The sequence below is a fragment of the Ambystoma mexicanum genome, chromosome 13, assembly GCF_040938575.1.
Source record: "Ambystoma mexicanum isolate Mex_15411 chromosome 13, UKY_AmexF1_1, whole genome shotgun sequence".
NCBI lineage: Eukaryota > Metazoa > Chordata > Amphibia > Caudata > Ambystomatidae > Ambystoma > Ambystoma mexicanum.
The window spans coordinates 399734675-399753495 of record NC_090938.1 but is presented as its reverse complement, the minus strand read 5'-3'; the positions used below and the strand labels follow the sequence as shown (position 1 = coordinate 399753495).

Below are 18821 nucleotides of genomic sequence, written 5' to 3'. Positions count from 1 at the left end.
GACTCACCTGCTTCACCGATGAAAAAGGACTGCTATGTTTTGGTAAGCTACCTGCATTTGCTGTAATGGCACAGTACCATGTGTTGGTGCTTTTTTTTGTTTTTAGACAGCTAAAATACTGAGCAGTAACATTGTCTGAGCTCTTCCCACCATCCTCCTGAGCTGGTGTGATGCACACTGGCACGCAGTGTGGTGAGATGATGGCATTGCTGTCATATACTTCAACCCCTCCTACTCGCTCTTGCGCTTTTCAAAACTTCTGCTTCTCCCATGTCCGATTACTGAGTGCCACTGCCTTAAATCGAGCACATTTCAAAGCCTCATTATGAATCTCCTGACTCGCATGTAGGATAGTCCAAACTGGCTTAGAGCTTTTGACTAGCCAATTACGTCAAGCAAACCTTACATGGAACTGCCAGTGCCCTAACCCTACGTGCATTTCGCAGTCAACAGCCTTCAGAGAAATGTAGCTCAGTGCGCCAATAACCCTGCTGCAGATATTGTGTGACCTGTTAGTTCAAATCTTGTTGGTGGGTGAATTAAGGCATCTGCATCAAAGGGATGTGTTTAAGATGCAGAAAAAATTAAATTGTAACAGAACTGACTTAGATTTCGACTTACAAAAGGACTACTAAAGGTTCAGTGATTCAGAACACACAAATTTCATCAAGGATGCTATACCAAGGCTCGGAACACCATCCCATAAGGGAGAACGCACACCTCTCATCAGGGCTGCTATACCTGTGATGGCTCAGAACAAGCACATCCCATGAGGGCTGCTATACTTGAAATGGCATATAGTGCTGGTAAAGCCTCTGCATTACGCGTGCATGCTGCATTTGGTGAGACAACCCTGTAACTATAATTCCCAGCCTAATGGCCAAAATGTTTGCGTACGTCTAGAAGGAGCACCCAATAGTAATGATGCACTAGATTTGTAAATGGAAAAGGCATTTTCAGCGTTTTCAATGTTTATTGCTGCTATGTGAAAAGACAAACAGGAAAACCAGAGAGGAAGAGCCACTCTGAACCTAAGCAATACAGGAAAACAAAGTTGGGGCGCGGGTGAGGGAGTGCAGAAAAGAACATAATGAACAATGCAGAACTCTAACAACAGGACGAGATACCAATGAGCTACAAGAGGGCAACGAAGAAAGTGAGAATGGAAACCGAGGTAAATAATAGGACCCACACGCATGCAGTAGGAGTCGGGGATGGAAGCAGAGCAAAGGAGACCTTTAGAGACAGTGAAATAAGAGAATGCAGATCAACAGCAGGAGGGCGAGCTGGAAATAGAAGAGCAAGACTAGAGAAAGACGGGCCAATAACATATGAGGGAGTGGAAGAAAGATAATCAAAAGGAGTAGCAACCACAACAGATAGATTAAAAATGATACAGTAAGATATAATGGGGGCAAAAAGCAATAATGGAATGCAGAGATGGAAAAGACAGAGTGACCGAGCAACTGACCACAAAATGTGTCATAGCAGCACAACGGTGAGAGCCAGAGTATCTGCTACTTCGATTCCCAGTCTCGCAGTTACTAAGGGAAGGAGAGATGGAGCACAAAAATGGAATGGCTGCCCTGCAGGTAGTGCCCAGCAGCAACAGTAGCCCTGAGAGGCAGAGAAGTGATGCTGGTAGAGTGAGCGACTTGATGTAACTAGCTGGCATCTGTATTTGTTCTTAATAGAGTTCGGTGTCCAAGTATAAGAAAGATGAAGCTGGGTAGTACGCACCTACAAGTTTTGTCACTAATGTTTTATTTACCACAGTTTTAATTTTAAGCACGCATATGGATAGTTTTCAGGCAGCTTTTACTCTTGTGAAGGAGGAAACTCATTTTTACTCTATTGAAATGGATTTACTCTCTTCTACAAATTGGGAGTTAAATACTCACGCCAAAATCCTATTTGAAGCCCTTATTGCAGTACATGCCCTTTAAAAAAAAAAAAAATAAACCTTCCACAAAATACATTTTCTCATATAACATTGACGGCCTATTTGCATTCGCCCAAACAGCAGTAGAGACCAATTCTTGCTGATCATATGGGGCTATAAGCTACTGATGCCTGGGCAGATCTGACAAACCCCTGTATGTTCGTCTACATCCGTCACGTTGCTTGTCTACCTCCTTGTTCACTCTGTGTAGCAACCCCCTTTGCCAGACTTGACTGTACCCTTTCCTCATTCACTTTACAATCCCGTGAAAGGTCCACAGGAGCAGTTTTATTCAGTGGGGTGATTGCTTCATTGAACATGAGCAGACCCTCTGTAGGCCCTCGCTCTGCAATTGCAGCAAATTCCTCAGACAGGAGGGAAGGATTATGCTGTCTAGTTCTACCTCCCTCGGTTAGATTTGTCTGGTTCACGGCAGCTGCCGTAAACTCATCTGTGTTAGAATGTAACAATGAACCCTGCTGCCTAGCTCCTTCGTTACAGAAGCTGGAAGCTAGTTCCAGATCAGTTATTTCTTTTAAAATATCCCTGCTTTTGGTCAAGAGGGCAAGGAAAAGAGTCTTATGCAGATCCTTGGCCAATTCTCCACTTGCTCAGGGGACTCTGGTTCTACTGTATTACCCGGGTGAGCAGAGTGAAGGGGGTCACTGCATTGGGCACCGAAGGCTACTCCATGAAAGGTAAAAGACTGGGATTGCTTCCTGCCAAAGTAAAATACCCTGGCCCCATTTAGTGAGGCGAAGGGACCCGCGGGGCTGACTTAAATGGTTCATGCAATTTTGAATTCAAGATTGGTGCGGAGATGTGTGAATGCATGAAAACTAACTTGTTTCAGAGTGGCTGACGTAGGAGATAAAGAAGAGGGGGTCTGTCAGTAGTCTGTGCAATGTTTCTGTTAATACCACCACTGGTAGCGACCCGCCGTTTAAGTCTCTTGGGGAATAGGCAAACTGTTGAAGCTGGATTACCGGGTCAAGATCCAAATGGTTGCTCTCCTCTCACCCTTCGTTCTCACCCATCATCAGCTCCGAGTCTGTGTCACACGTAGTGGGGGTAATGGCAGAGAACAAATCCAATCGAGCAGCTTTAGTCGCAGGATTCGCCTGATTTCATTTCTGTTCATTTCCAGTGAGTCTCAGGCACACACTGGGTAAGTCTTAGTGAAGACTACAGATCAAGCCAAGCTGTGTTGTTCGGTTAGAAATAAAGTGACAGGCGGGTCTAAGACTTCTTAGCGTTCTAACAAGATGTTTTCTAGTGGGCCATGAGGCAAAGTGAGGGTCCCGCTCACACCGCAGACCCCACTTTCTCGCACACCGTGCTCCGGCAATGCAAGTTTAGATTGCTGTGTTGTAGCCCCTCCTGCGGGCTATAGTTAGTGCAAAGACTCCTCCTTGCTGAATGGCACAAGTAGGTCTGAAAATTCACAGCAGTTGCCGCATAACACACTTGCTCGCTCTCTGGACCTAGCACTTGTCCTTTCCTTGTTCAATAAGGCCAGCTTAAATGTGGTGTTCTGGCTCTGTAACCAACCATTACGGCCAGCCATTGAAAGTGTTCCCTGATGTAAGGGATTTGGGACAAGCCTGTGAAGTCCCTTTTTTGTACGCACACTCCAGAATAAAGACGGCCAGCAGATTGCGTTGCAAGGATAACTAAGTTTATTTGTACAGAATACAAAATATCCGCAAAGGACTCTTCTTCTCGAGAGCACTCTACCAAGTACATTCACAAACGAGGGCTTGAAACCCCCAAACGTGTCACGCCATACAGTACAATTTGGTGCCACTGATTGGAGGCACCCTACAAATGGGCCTGCTCTATAAGGGATTGCCAAGCAGTAATTGGCTGGTTCTTCCTCGGGTGGGGGGGGGGGGTGATGGATCCACGTGGGTCAGCTTGGCTCATCGCAGTGAAGGTCAGGACACACATTTTATACATTTTTCCTATTAAAACCAATAAGCCAGAATGACTCGTGGTAGGCACCTGGGCAGCACAGGAAATGGTGCCAGGGGGAAGGGAGGATAATATACAGGAATGCTGAGCCACACATTCAGGGCTTCATTGATACTGCAGTTCCTGCATGGTCTCCACCCTGGGATTTGATCTTCCCTCCAGGTACTTCGTGTTACAAGGGATGTTTTGCTGCTAGGAAGAAATAGTCACACATGCTTAGATCTTCAGTGGACACTTGATGGGGGTTGGGACCTGGGATTTGCGTGCTTATCGAGGAATGCAAAGGTGTGGGGGTCGGGGCTTGCTCTGACCTGGCTGGGTGGGGGTTGGAGGCCTAATGGGAGTTTAGTCGAGATGAATGAACGCAGTGCAGAGCCCGGTCTCCCGCTCTTGCAGGGCGCAGTCCGTTGGAAGATACTAAATATTTATTTGCAACACTGAAGGGATGAAGACTTCTGTGGGAACAGAGCTCTTGCGAAGCAAGTGTGTAATATATAAATTGGGCCTTGCGAACCAGGAATGCGAACAGCTCAAGCCTGCAACTTATCCTTTTTGGGCCTAATACAAAATCGAGTCGAGGGCTATGAGCTTTTCTAGTGCCAGACATCTACTTCTAAGTGCTACAGAGCCCCTATGTTGTCTGATAGTGCAGTTTACTCCCCCCTTGTACGTTCATATGGTGTTCACCTTACTTGGAAGTGCCTATGGGTTGGGACAGGCTCATTTCCATCCCAACATTCCCCCCCTTTCGTTACTTTTACAGTAACAAATTCTCCCCTCAACCCCTGCGCCCTCCATATTTCTGCTCATTTGCCTTTCTCTATGCTTCGTCCCATGCTGAGGGTACCTTTTTATAGGTGGAAACTTGCGGGGGAAAGGGCGCGGGTCCTGAGCCCTGGAGTCTATCTACGCTGCATACCTCCTTTGCCCCGCCCCCACCAGGACATATACCACGGGCTGAAACCTGCGAGGGTGGAAGCCTGCTGGTGTTTGCTGGGGGATCCCGAGCCCTGGAGTCTCTATGCTGCCCTGCCCCCACTGCAGCTGAACCGGCGGGGCTGAACCGGCACGGGTGTTTGCTCCCTGATGGAGCGGAGTCCATACAAGTGCAAGAGGTCAGTGCAGCAGTCCACTGGACGATCTTCTGAGGTGAGACAGACTTCTGGATTTGAACCCCCGGCTTCTCCTGTCTTGGGGTTCATGATGGATGGCCTCCCTCGGGGTGACACCCCGGAAATGGTTAGCGTCTCCAAAGGAAGGGGACCTTTCTTCCCCTTTTTCGAATCTGCAAGGCCCCCCGGTCTCATTGGTGCATCGCAAATCAATCCTGGGCCGAAGAATGAGGGAAGCAGTGTCTGCCACAGGAGCTCCAATGTGGATGGAGCACCTGACCAACATTCTACAGACATTTTTTGTGACCCAGAGGGGGTCCGTGGGGAGCCTATACCCGAGTCACTCGGCACCTACGGTCTTCAGTAGTGGTCCCTATCACGGCCTTCTGGGATTACCTGCAGACTTGCTTCAAACTCACATCAGCTCCTGTCTACCTGTGCCCGCTGATGACTTATTAACCCCTGTCGGCGGGGCGGGGGCGGGGTTTGAACGTGCGGCCACTGCTGTTGTCCTGGATACCCTGGCCAAGGGCTGTGAAAGGATTTCCATGGGCATTGCAAATCTGACTGGAGGTCGTGTTCTGTTGACTCCACCTTTGGCCCCATCTCTGGCACTGTCCCCTGCTGGCCCAAACACCAACACCACAGACGATACTGGTTACCAACACCACAGACGATACTGGTTCCTCCTGAAGCCCACCCCCCTTCTGTTGGGCCCTCTGGTTTTGACTCCAAGAACCTGGGCTTAGTTGGATCGGGTGAGGGAAAGCAGTCCAGCTTTCCATCTAGCACTTGGAGCGAGCCCACGTCAGACATTCCCTTGGTGGCCAGCTCCTTTCTATGTCTTAGTCCCTTTTATGTTCCCAAACTCCCCCCAAAGGGAGATCACTGCTCGCCTGCCCCACCTCCTACAGTACATGCAATTTGCCAGGTTTTCCCTGCCAACACCTGCTTTCGGAGCTGGCTGAGATTAATCTACTACTGGTTTTCATCAAGGGGGTAATGAGGGGCCAGCAGGGAGGGAGGGGAAAAGAGGGCTCACCAGGGGCTGCGTCAGGGTGGCCGAATCCAACTTCTGTTATAGGAACACATCTCTCATGCTCCTGTTCTTCTCCTCCCGCCCGCCCTGCCTTTGTACGTTTTATTTATTTATTTATTTTTCCCCCCTCCCACGGAGGGTCGATTAGGTGGTTCTACCCCCAGTGCCTCCCTTATTTGGGGAGCCTAACCAGGGGGGACGAGCCTCCACCACTGCGGAACACTGATAGCCCAGGGCATTATGTGCCCAGTGAGGAGGGTGGCAAATGTTTTAATCCCCGGTCAAGGGAGGTCTCAGTCTGGGTACTACACAACAAAGTAGTTCCAGTGTTCCTCCATGGGGTTCCCAAACTCACCTGATATACAAGAGAACCTAGGGACGCCCTTCTGAATAGATGTCTTAATTGGTTGCAGGCTGTGGGCGAATGTGGGTTTGTTTCCAGGGGTGCTTCGTTAGAGTGCACCAGACTGTTTAATTCCATGCCAAAACGGACATTGTTAAATTGGTTTAAGGGCCGACCACATGGCAAGGTATGTCTTGGAAAAATGCAATCGCCACAGTCGGCCGTGAAAAAAAAGTGGGATTATAGTTGGCTCTCTCCTCGACTTTGCCTGTGTGTTTCCCCTGGGTATCCCAACCAGCAACAGAACCCCTCCTGGGGGCAAATCTTAGTCAATTGGGTCGAAGGCGCTATGAGAGTTAATTAAGGCATGGGGACGTTGGTTCCCGACTATTGGTTAAGACTTGTCCGGTGGCAACTAAGGAGGGTGCGACTCTTTTCACGGTTTTGCTTTTCTTTTTGTTTGCGCTGTAACTATGTTTTAGAAATGCAATATTGGGATGTACTTTGTTGTCCTTTCTGGCCGAATAAAGTTGTTTGACTGACTAAAGGCATCCACGCCCTGCACACGTGCCACTTTCCCCATGCTGCGCATACTGTTTAGGTGTGCAGGTCATATGTATATTCCCCCATTGCCTGCCAAGTCTACCTATACTTCCTTATAGTTTTCATGATCTGGGGGAGGTACAATGGTTGTGTGCGGGGCCATCGTGGTGTTCAGTTTGGATTTCTACTTCCTTTGTAGCACAGGGTATTTTATTATTATTCCCAATAGTCACAATCATCATTGCACTATTAGGCACAGATTTGGCACAACACCACCCAATTGGCACATCTGGAGGTGGCATAGTGGGCATTACTTTTAGGGGCGCTGCCTGTTCATCGGGCAAGGGTCTCCCCTTTAGGTGTTCTTCTGGTTTTGCTGCGCGTCGCAGAGTGCAGCGTGGTAAGCGAACAGCTCCTCCAAGATGGCAGGAGGTGCAAGTACACCTTCTGGCTGCAGGCTCAGTAGTAATCCATCAGCGCTGCAGTGCCTTTTCAGAGATCTGGAATTAGTATGGTTTTGTTACTTCGTTTGTTTGATCCCACTGAGACAGCTCCCTCACTGTAAAAACGAAGTTTGTTGCTTTCTTCCTGGTGCACCTTCATTGGTTTCTCGATTGCTGTGATCCACGTTAGTTTTGCAACATGCTCTTTCCATATTTGTGCGCACGCTTGTTCTACAAGGGGTAATATTTTTTACGGATATCCGACAAGTCCTTCTGCCTTACACACGAGAGTTGTCTCTTGCCACTTAATGTCTGTATACTTCGCCCCTTGTATGGCCAGGTGCGCTTCCTTGAAACGGCTGGGGTTGGTGGAATTCGTTTTTTGCATTTTCGGATATCTGGCTCAAGTTGTAGGTGGACGTTGCGTGCCTGAATGCCTCTGATCCTACATAGTGCAAGATTAATCAGACATTGTTTCTCTATTTTGGGTATATCTTATGGTACTAAGACCTTGGATGCCCCAGATGCCTGCAGTATTAAGGAACAGATTGTAGCAATTACCATTAGTCGTTGCACTCATGTCGGAGTACCAAATGTTTGAGTTTTCGGGATGACTGTCTTTAACTGCATCTAATTCTAAGCCATGATATGTATCATATTTATGTTGGCGCCTTTGCCTTTTCTGTCACTATGCAACGTGGGCTTTCTTACTACTGATATTGCATCTCTAGTGATGTTGGTATTGCATAGGGATTGTTTTACCCTTTTCGTTAATAATTCAAACACAATACTATTGCATATTGTGGTTTGGGAGTCGCTACTGGCTGCAGTGGTGTGGTTGTACATTGTTCCATTGGTTGGCATGGTGGACAGTTCAAATACTGTTACTGGTGTACTTCCTTTCATTCGTGTTCAAGGTTTGGCTGGAATGTATTGTATCGGGGAAGGAGGTAAGGGTGTGGACGGTTTTGGTCATTGTGGAGTGCATAAGGATAGGACTAGAGGCAATTGATGGCACTTCAGTTACTATTGAAAGGGATGCAGTAATATGGGGGGGGCATTTCAGTTCCATTCAAAACTAATCCTGTAGCATTCAAAGGTTTTTCTTTTACTATTCCAGGTCCCTTTAAACACCCCCCCCCCCCCCTCTTTTTTAAGATGGCCTGCACAGATAAAAGGCGCACCCTAGTAAATACCTAATACAAACATACAAATTGTAAACAAAATAGCTGTAAAATGGAGGCCAGAGTCATAGCTGGAGGCCCTAGTGAAACTAATGATACTCCTCCTACTATCTACATTTGAAGAATCTCTCAATGGTGTCATCTCCATCATCGTTGCACCTGCGGAAATAGGGAGGGTAAGAGATGAAAAAGACTTTTAGTTTCTGTAGCTAGTGCTCTGCTGTAATGTACTGATTTTCACATGCACAGATATGGTCAGTTTAGAGCTATTAATTTGAGGTAGTGTTCTTGTTTTCAGTCTGGTGTGGTGCCCTACGAACATCCGAGAGGGGTGTATCCAATATCTCTGCCCCTTTTACTTCTTTGTGAAAGATAGTGAGCTAAAGTCTCTGGGTAAGGCTCTTGTAACCAGGACTCATGACCGGCAGAGTCTCTCCCTGGACCCCCCTTGTTGTTTGCATATTTCATGTAACTTTGGGCCTCATCCTAAGTTACTAGGGGAATCCAGACGTGGACCCCTTGCTCACTATTCTTAGAGGCACAGCTACACCCTACTGATGAGGTTCAACCAGACTGAAACACGTGTCTGGGGTTGCTGTTGGTACTCTTGTCCGGAGGAGAATTGCCTAGCATTTCAGTGCTGGACTGCCCCAGGGCAGGACAAAGACTGATATGTTTAGGATATTTCTCCTCTTTGAAAGATAGTGAGCTAAAGACTCTGGGTAAGGCTCTTGTAACCAGGACTTGTGTATGGCAGAGTGTCTCCCAGGACCCCCCCTTGTTGTTTGCCTTTTAGTTTCATGGCAAGATGGGTGGAGAACATCACTTCATAGGGTCCATGGAACCTGGGTGTGTTCCATTTTCGGACAAAACATCTGACGTCCCCAGCGGGGGGAAAACCTCTCGGATGAGAAATTTAGCAGCGCACTTGGCGTCTGGGTGGGCACATGGGCCTGCTTCAATCCATAGGGGAAAATGGAAACACCACCACAATGAGGTACCGCGCCCCATTGCATCTTCTCCCAACGTCATTCCTATGCTGAACACTTGACCCGTTGTGCACTGGGTTACCTATTATGCCAGGTGTTCCTGTAAATTTGGTATAAACCAATCTTCCTGAAGGTCTGCTGCAATGTGTTGCTTGGAACTGTGGGATGGAAAATGTAACTATTCAAATGCTGTGTAGAGTAATTCCACGGGTATCACGACTTTTCCCATGGCCTGCTGTCTCCACAAGAGATCCGTGGGTGATTGGACGCACCCACGCTTGAGCCATAAACCCTGCTCTTCTTTCTGTGTGTGCCCTACGCTGTAGTTCGATAATTTGTGCTACAGGGAGGGCTTTGTATGTATTTGTGTGTCCCACTATGTTGGATGTGGCCATGACCTACTCTGCTGATGTAGGTACTGGGAGGTATGCTGCCTCCTTCGCTGTCAAGTTGGCAGCCGCGTTTCCCAAGGATACCTCGTCTGTGTTGTGGGTGTGCGCTACGCATTTAATGATCGCAGCGACAGAACGCTCTGCGGGGGCAGAGATCAATGAGTTGAGCAGGGCTGCGTGTTGCACTGGTCAGCCATCTGCCCTCCTGAATCCCCTAGTTCTCCAACGTGACAGACCTGCATGTACCATTGTGGATACATATGCAGAGTCTAAATGGTGACCTAGTACCCCTTTGAAGCCCGCGGAGCTTCAATGGGTGCGACTAGTTCCTCTGCAGAATGTCTGGGTAGTCTTCATGATCAGTGTTTCATATTCTCCCTCTTCTAGGCGCAATACTACTGCCCCAACATGTGTTAACCTGCATCCTGGTCAATGGATGCTGACCCATCAATGAAAAGTACTTCTCCTTCCTCTAAGGGGCTGTCTTTGGGGATGTCTCCACCTTCCCCTTCATAGGCTGCTCAATCATGTTGTATGTCATCAGCCGTACATGGATCGGTGAGGAACGTGGCAGGATTTACTCTTCTACACTGCATTACATGAATGTGAGGGCTGGATAATCTCATATGCTGGGGCCCATTGGGTGCTGTGCTTGGATCGATCCAATATAGCAAAGAGTGAATGCTCCACATACAGTGTTACAGAGCATCCCATGACAATGGTGGAACATTTTTCAATTGCGAAAGTTGCAGCGCCAAGAGATTGTTCGCATGCGAACTGTCCTTGTATGACAGAATCGAGCATGCCCCTGTAGTAAACCAGTGGCTTGTGACCCATAGAACTTGTTTGTGTTGGCACTGCTGTCATGAGTGTGCGGTTTGAATGAGAGAAAATATAGAATTCCTGCGTGTAATTAGCTGCGAGAACAGGGGCGGTTTAGATCACTACTTTTAAATCATCTAAACTGGTCACCATTTCTGCTGTCCACTGAATTGGGATGCGCTCCTTTTGGGCCTCTTTGAGACCCTGTACAGGCGGCTTGGTATATGCTGCATAATCTAAGATACATGCTCTACAATAGTTAGAGCCTTAGGAACCTGTGCATGCCGTTCACTGTGATTGGTTTGGGAGTAGCACGCACTGTGGCTGCTCTGTCTAGAATTCTTTTCTTTCCATCCTTGGAGATAAGTTGCCCCAAGTAGAGCACCTCTTGTAAGCAATACTATTCATTGTGTACCCTTTCTTTGCTAACGACTGCAATGGAATATGGAATCAATTCGACGGCTCTGTTTACTGTCGCTGCAGACCAATAGGTCGTCTACGTATTGAATTACTGTGCTGGGCACCTGAATGTTCCCTAAATCTTAATGGATTATCCTGTTCAAAATACTGGGCCTCTTGTGGTACCCCTAGGGCAAGCGACAGTGTCCATGGCGCTTTCCTCCCAGGGTGAATGCTGTAAGGTACTGTGAGTCTGGGTCGAGGAGCACTGGGGAGCATGCATTCTTCAAGTCTACCACTGTGAAGTTGTTGGCTGCCTTGGGAATGCTGTACAAAATGGATGCCGGGTTAGAAACTAGTGGAAACTTGCTGTACAATGTCGTTAAGGGGTCTTAAATCCTGAATCATCCTTCAACTGCCCCCTGTTGCTTTTTTAATCGGATATATCACTGTGTTGCATGGCGAGGTGGACAATAATAGAATACCTTGCTGTAACAGGGCCTGCAGCGTCTCTTGGATTCCATTTTCTGCCTCGCTGGATATGGGGTATTGTTCAACCCATGGCTGTATGGCTCCTGGCTTCAGGGATATTTTTACTGGTGTTACCTCTTTGAACATACCCACATCGTGAGGGTTTGTCCACGAATGTGTAGGGACATACTGCAAATCACTTTCACTGAATGGGTGTGGTCCACTGACAACAGCCAAAAGGGAGCTCAGCACCTTTCTGTATTGCACCATTATGTCACGGGGTATGCAAATCTTAAGGATTATTTCACCATTATTGTCATCTTCAAAAAGTTCCTAGTTTGTCTCTTCTCGTAGAGGTACATTGGGGTCAATTCATAACACTGTGCACCGTGGGGGTCAGGGTCTAGTACTATCCTTCTAGCAGACACACACAAACCTTCCAGATCTATTGGCAAGATTGTGCCGGCAACCACTTCAGGAAGTGCCAGAGGTCGGAAAATGAAACGAAATGTGCAGATACTCTCCATTCTTTCCTGGCAATCTGAGGGACAGCTCGGGCTAGTACTCTGATACCATAAACAAACATATCTGGGTTGACGGGGATCCCCCTTACTACCATCTCACTTGCCACAGAATGTATCGCCAGCATTGCTCGGAGGGAGCACAGATCTTGTTGTGTTCAGTTTTCTAAGTAGGTTCCTAATACGTTTACGGGGACCTCTCAGAGTAGAGAAGTGCTCGTACAACCTTTCCTCCCACCATGACATCTAAATATTTTGTGTATGGAACCATTAATGCAGCACCAGAGAATTCCCTGCCTGTCGAGTCTTTCCTGATCGTGGGAAGTTTCATTCACTAATGCACCACTTCTCTGCTCCCGAGTCCACCATAAAGATGAATTGCTTATTTCCCATCTCTGCCCCCAACAGTGGTTCCTCTTCTGGATGTAAGGTCATTGACCGTACTGGACACGCAAGTGCTCTGTGGGCTGCCCTAATTAGTGTCGGTGTCTGTCTCTGGGAACGAGAAGGGGTCCCCCTACCACTGTGGCTCCCTAGTATGGGACTGCTGCTCTGTTGGGCGCAGTGCCGATGGGGGGGGGGGGGGGGGCGGGGTCTGTTTTCCGCGGCTTGTTGGTTGGGGCTGGGTTGGTGTGGCTGCATGGTCTGTTGCTGGTGCGGTGGGTGGTAAGGGTTGGGGATTTGGAGAGGCAACTGCGTGTATGCTGAGTTAGGGCATCCCCTGAATGTGTCATAGGGGGCTACCTAGGTGGAGGTATCCATAGGAATGTTGATTGTAGTTTCCTCCCGATCTGTTGCAGCATTCTTTCAAAGTGCTCCCGCATGACCAAAACACTGTCCTGGCCTGCCACCCCTTGGTCCTTGTCCACCAAATCCTCATCCTCCTCTCTGCCCTCAAAACCCACCTTGTCCTTGTTGCGGCCCTTCTTGCCACTGGGGCCCCAAAAAGTGTTGGCTTCCTCCCCACTGTCCTTGTCCATTGCCTGCCCATACTGCTGCCATCCTCGTCTATGTTGCGACAGAGGCACACCCTTCCTCTCCAATCTATTCTGGGGGCGGTACCGCTGTTGCTGCTGCTACTTTCACTCATTAGTTTCTCTTCCTTATCCTGTCTCCTCTGAACAGTTTCCTTTTCGTGCTCTTGAATCCTCCTACAATGGTGCACGATGATGCTTTGAATCTCAGGCCATCTCTATGCCTCCACCCCAGCTATTTTATCGAGCGCCTTCTGCACCTCCTTGGGTAGCACTCTTTTTACAATGATGTAAAACGGGGATATGGTTTGGTCCCAGGCGCTGCCCGTTTCTACTCTCCAGATCTTGGACCCTAAGAATGTACTGCGCAGCGTCTTCCTTGTCCCCTGTGCACTGCATTATGGATTGTAAATGGGGGGGTGGGGGAAGGGTGTCCGGGAATGTCTGCTGCAGTGCATCCCATACCTGCGCTCTGATCTTATTGAACGATGCCCTATCATGGACGTTGTTACTTAACTTTACTCCCAGGTACCCTGCTTTCATCCACACTGTCTCTGCCTGATCTCCCACTGCAGCCACTAGCACCTTAATGTCTGCTATGGCTGAGGGTATCCCTGCAGTGTTCTTTTTTTGTATGTTTGTTTCTTCAAAAGCCTCGATCCATTTACCCGCTCCCGCAGTGAGTTGTAGGAGGGCCTTGAGAAGATTATTTTTGCCCATCTGCGCCCAAGGGACCTAATGGGGTTGCCCTGCACCCCTTATGAATTAAGGGCATCTGTAATTTTCATCCTTTTTTCTCCATTGACACCACTTCCCTCCTTCTTTGCCAATGCTATCCTGCCAAACCTTTCCCTTTAATCTTCCATCCCGTAGGCTTTCTCCTCTTGGGGTGGTGGTGAGCACTTGTTCAGCCCCACCCTGTGCCTTCTGTCATATCAAAGTCGCTCCAGTATGCCTCATCCCCTCGTTGGGACCCCACATTATCATACCCCAGGCTGTCTGTCACCTTCCCGCTCTACATGGATGGCCCTTAGGCGGCCACTGTCAATTCTGAACAGGAAGTCCCCTGCAGCTGTGGGGGCATTCTTGGGGGCAACATTGGAATTTCTGCTGCCCGTACTGTTTCACAAGCTGCTCTTAACCTAGCTAATTCTGTACGTGTAGTAGCCAGTACCAATTTAAGGTCTCTCGCGCCCCCCCCCCCCCCCCACCTAAGGGTGGACACCTCAGGGTGCAATATATCGCGTGGGCGGGGCCATGCTGGGACCGGCCATAATCGTCATCTTCTTACCCCCCCCCAGACACATAGGTCGGATTAGTACAACCTTCTCTTGGTCGTGTGGCGAGTGGATCAGTCCCCTTTTTCTTCTTCCCAGTTTCCTCTGTACTTGTGTTATTCTCATTGTATGGTGTCGCCCCATCCCTTTCAAGAGTCTGTTTCCTCAAAACTTCTCCAGAGGTCCAATAGCTCCCTTCTATTCTGTAATGGTCTCTCCTTATACCTTGCAGTTAAGTATGTGGACATATGGTCCAAGGCGCACCTGTCACAGGACCCCCACTCTAGTCAGGAGTGGGGGCATTCCTTCGCCTTTAGTCTCGGTCTCTTAGTAGCAGGGGCGGCACAGGAAATGGTGCCAGGGCGAAGGGAGGGTAATCTACAGGCACGCTGACTCACACATTCGAGGCTTCATTGATTGCTTATCACAGAATGCAAAGGTGTGGGAGGTCATCGGTGGTGTGGGGCTGGCTCCAGCCTGGCTGGGTGGGGAGGAGTTAGAGGCCTGATGGCAGTTGAGTGCAGAAGAATGGATGCGGTGCAGAGCGTGGTGTTGTCTTGCGCTCTTGAAGATAAATATTTGCAACACTGAAGGGATGAGGTGGAAGTAGACTTCTGTGGGAACCGAGCTCTTGCGAAGCCATTGTGTTATACATAAATAGGGTCTCGTGAACCGGGAATGCCAACAGCGCAAGTCTGCAGCTTATCCTTTCTGGGCCTAATACAAAATGGAGTTGAGGGGTATGAGCTTTTCTAGTGCCAGGCATCTACTTCTAAGCGCTACAGAGTGTGTGTCCGATGGGGATTACTCTTCCCCCCCCCCCCCCCTCCCTCTTTTACGTTATCACTTCATATGGTGTTCGCCTTACTTGGAAGTGCCTAGGGGGCTGGGATAGGCTCATTTCCATCCCAGCACCTGCCCTACACACGCAGCTCATGTGGCCTGTCAATCCGTTGTCGCAAAGCCACTGAATACCAGAATTCAGGTAAGGAACCTCTGTGAAGATATGACTTCTTCCCCGCAGGAGTATAGAGTAGTGGTTAAACCATGTACTCTGCCCCCACACTTCTATAAAACCAGAGCGATCCCAGCCATAAAGGTGAAACGGGCACAGTTAAGACACCTTTTTGTGGTAACTTGGGCTGAGGGAAGGCTATACTTAAAGGGTGTGAATGTGATTCAATAACAAACCAAATGTAGAACTGTCCAAAATTAAGGCACTGTCCAATCAGTTCTATGAAAAAAAATATTCTTGAATTTAAAAGACCACACAAAAACCCACCTATGTGGAAATGACCTAGAATATGCAAAGAGAGAAAAATGCAGCGCTCCGGGTAATGAAGCTGGGTAGAAAGGCTATAAACCAATGGTTGTAAAAGATGTGTTCTGTGCGAAAAGCAGCTGTCAATGAGGAGTAGCTGGAAGTTACTCATGGGCGGCAGGATTTCCCTCGAGCCATGAGTTACTCATTGTGGCTCAGGTGCTATTAAAGTCAATTCTCGTGAATTGAGTGCCTGTAAGATGGTGGAACTTGGGTTTTCCTAAACGTAGGAATGTTCCCAAAAATGCACATGCCTTCAACCCCGCCCCTCTCCCCTTCCTATTGTGGTTTTGCTCTGACTTATACTCCATTGCTCAGTGTTTCTGTTGAATCGTATGTCTTGCTTTCTTTTAGTTCTTAAATTTTATTTCCGTCAGCTTTACTGTCTTGCTTCTACCTCTCATTTACAGGCCGATTCATGGAATGAATGTGCGCTGAAAAAACAGCGCAAACGGGCGATTCGCAGTGAAATAGCGAAAATCGCAGTGCAAGTGTGATTATCGCACAGAAAACAGCACACATCTATTCATGGAAGTCCGCGCACGAGCAAAATGTGGGATGTGCGCTGAAAAAGTGCACTGCGCCCGCTGGCGCACAGGTCATCGAACGCCGTGCGATAAGGCCACAGCGAATTCGCACATAGCGCGGCGCACATAACAAAAGTAGGCGTAACACGGGGCGTTACGCAGAATGGGGAACAACTCGTGGAAATGTGGGTGTCACGGGGGAAGTACAGGAGGCAAGTGCGCGGAACGCCCACATGCTCGCCTACAACACATATTCATGGAATCGAATAGGGAAAAACAGCGCACGGCCAAAGACGCGCACAGGTCCATACATGTCCGCCACATGAAAGCAGGCGGTAGCGTCCCTGCGCAGGAAAAAATGTGCGCCAAAGTTCCACACGCGATCGGACCTGGGGGGAGCGTGTGGGTGTATTTCAGAGGTGCGCGAGAAGTTCCACACGCGATTGGCCTGTGTACGCGATTCCATTGGACCAAAGGTCCTGACAGCGCAGGCGCGTCTGTGACGTGACACGTGCGGGCGTTTCCCTGTACCCGGGGGAATGTTACAAGACCAAAAACTGCACGTCCGAGTGTCAGCCCGCGTAATTGGAGGATAGGGCCTCAGTGCGTATACGCGGAAGTGACGTTGGACGTGTGGTGCGGTTTAAAAGGTACGTGTAGTACGTCATTTCCTTGTACGTGCTTCTTGTGGAGAGCGAGTGGGTGAAATCTGTACTTCTTGTCGGTTCACACGCGATTTACTTCACCGCGTTTCTAGTTCGTACTCCCTGTTACCTCTGTCAGTATTTTTCTGATTTTCTCTTCGACCTGTTTCCTCAAACAGCCTTGACTTCTCCTTTTGTCCTGTCTCCTCAGACAGTGTACAAATCTTCTTTTGGCGGGGGTGTTGCCAACGCGCACACGCGCGTATTTTTCACGCTCTTTTCCCAGGCAGACGGTGAGTCGCGCACGTATTTACCAACTGTGCTAGCCCCGTGTGTAGCGTACCCCTTCAGAGGTCATTGTAGGCTGCGTGTGACACGCATACGTTCATTTTTGTGTTTCTGGGTGCCACAGCGTAGTGCGGGTTCCTTTTCCCACGCACGTGGTCTACGAGGGGTCGCGTGCACGTCATTTTCTGTTTTAGGGGTGCCTGTGTGTTGCGTGACCCGTCATCTTTCCCCAGGGGTTCCATACAGCCTTGCTAGAGCACTTGGGTACGAATTCCATCTAGTACCCTACCCCTTTGACCCCCAATTGCCCAGGACAATTGTCTACTGCAACTCCCATACGCACAATTCTATCAGTGCCATGGCTGGGAGGCGAGCAAGTGATAAGGGTGGCAAAGGTGGCCGAGCTTCAAGAGGTGGGCGCGGTAGGGGAGGTGGCCAGGATTTGCAGACTACCCCTAGCCACCCACGTGTGGAGGACCAGTCAGGGACACACATCCCCCCCCCCCCCCCCCCCTTGGTTGAGGGAAACGTGGCTGACACCATCCCTGCTCAGCCCTTGTTGGACCGGCCCGTTGTGGCACCTGACCTAGCACAGGGTGACTCCCAGGCTGACTTCCGGGTCGCCAAGTCTAGGCCACGGGTGGCGGCGCAAGCCAGTGTCACCAGGCCACGTGGTACAGGGGCAGCCATGTCATCTGCTGCCCCGAGTAGGCGGGGTGGGGAGGCTGCAGGGGCAGCTGCAGCTCCGTCCACCCCAGCTCTGACTCTCCCAGCCAGGACAGTGTTGGTCCCGGTACATCAGACTGAGGTTCCCCCTGCCATCATCACACTTCAGCTAATGCCTGCAGAAAGTCATGTGGTCAGTGTGCCATCGCACACTACTACTACTACACAGTCCACCGGTGCTCCTGCCTCTAGTGTCCAGAGCGGCGTAGGGCACTCCGGATCCCCACCACCCACAAAAAGAAAGGGGAAGAGTGCTCGTCCAGTACAGGCTGATGACCCCGACACGGCTACACGGTCCGGCACGCCAAGGAAGCCTAGCTTCAATGATGCCGAACTGGATGCACTTGTGCAGTATGTGTCCGAACATGACGCCGAAATGTTGTCACTTCAGGGTGTAGGATCACACCTGCTCGACGTCAGGCACACTGGCAGTCCATCGCGGACAGCATAAGTGCCCTTGGGTTTGTGAGGCGCACAGTTGTTTAGTGCTACAAGCGCTGGAATGACCTTAAGCGTAGGGCAAAGAAAAAGCTGGCCTCAAGTCATGCCGCAACTCTGGTGACTGGAGGTGGGTCTCCACAAGAGGACATTGAACTCACTCTACATGAGCATGTTGCTGGGACCTACGTCACAGAGGAGCAGATCCAAGATGTGGGAGAACTGCCAGATTACGAGGCATTGTCCGGTGAGTGCACATGCATGTGTGTGTGATCCATGTGTATGTTGTTTGTGGGAGGGGTTTTGGTTGAGTGCCAGGTCAGGGTGTGTGTGCCTGAGTGTTTTGGGCCACACGTGCTTCATCCAATGCATTCGGCGCCCTGGGATTTGGGTATTACAGTATTCCCTTCTGCCCACAGTAGGCATTTTGCACTACATCGCGCCAGTTGCCC

General features: G+C 49.4%; 1 protein-coding gene across 1 annotated transcript in view; it reads left to right on the top strand.

The window, feature by feature from the left end:
• The window catches only part of NEDD8 (NEDD8 ubiquitin like modifier), a 104845-nt gene that overhangs the window by 16369 nt on the left and 69655 nt on the right, over positions 1–18821 (top strand). The window lies entirely within an intron of this gene.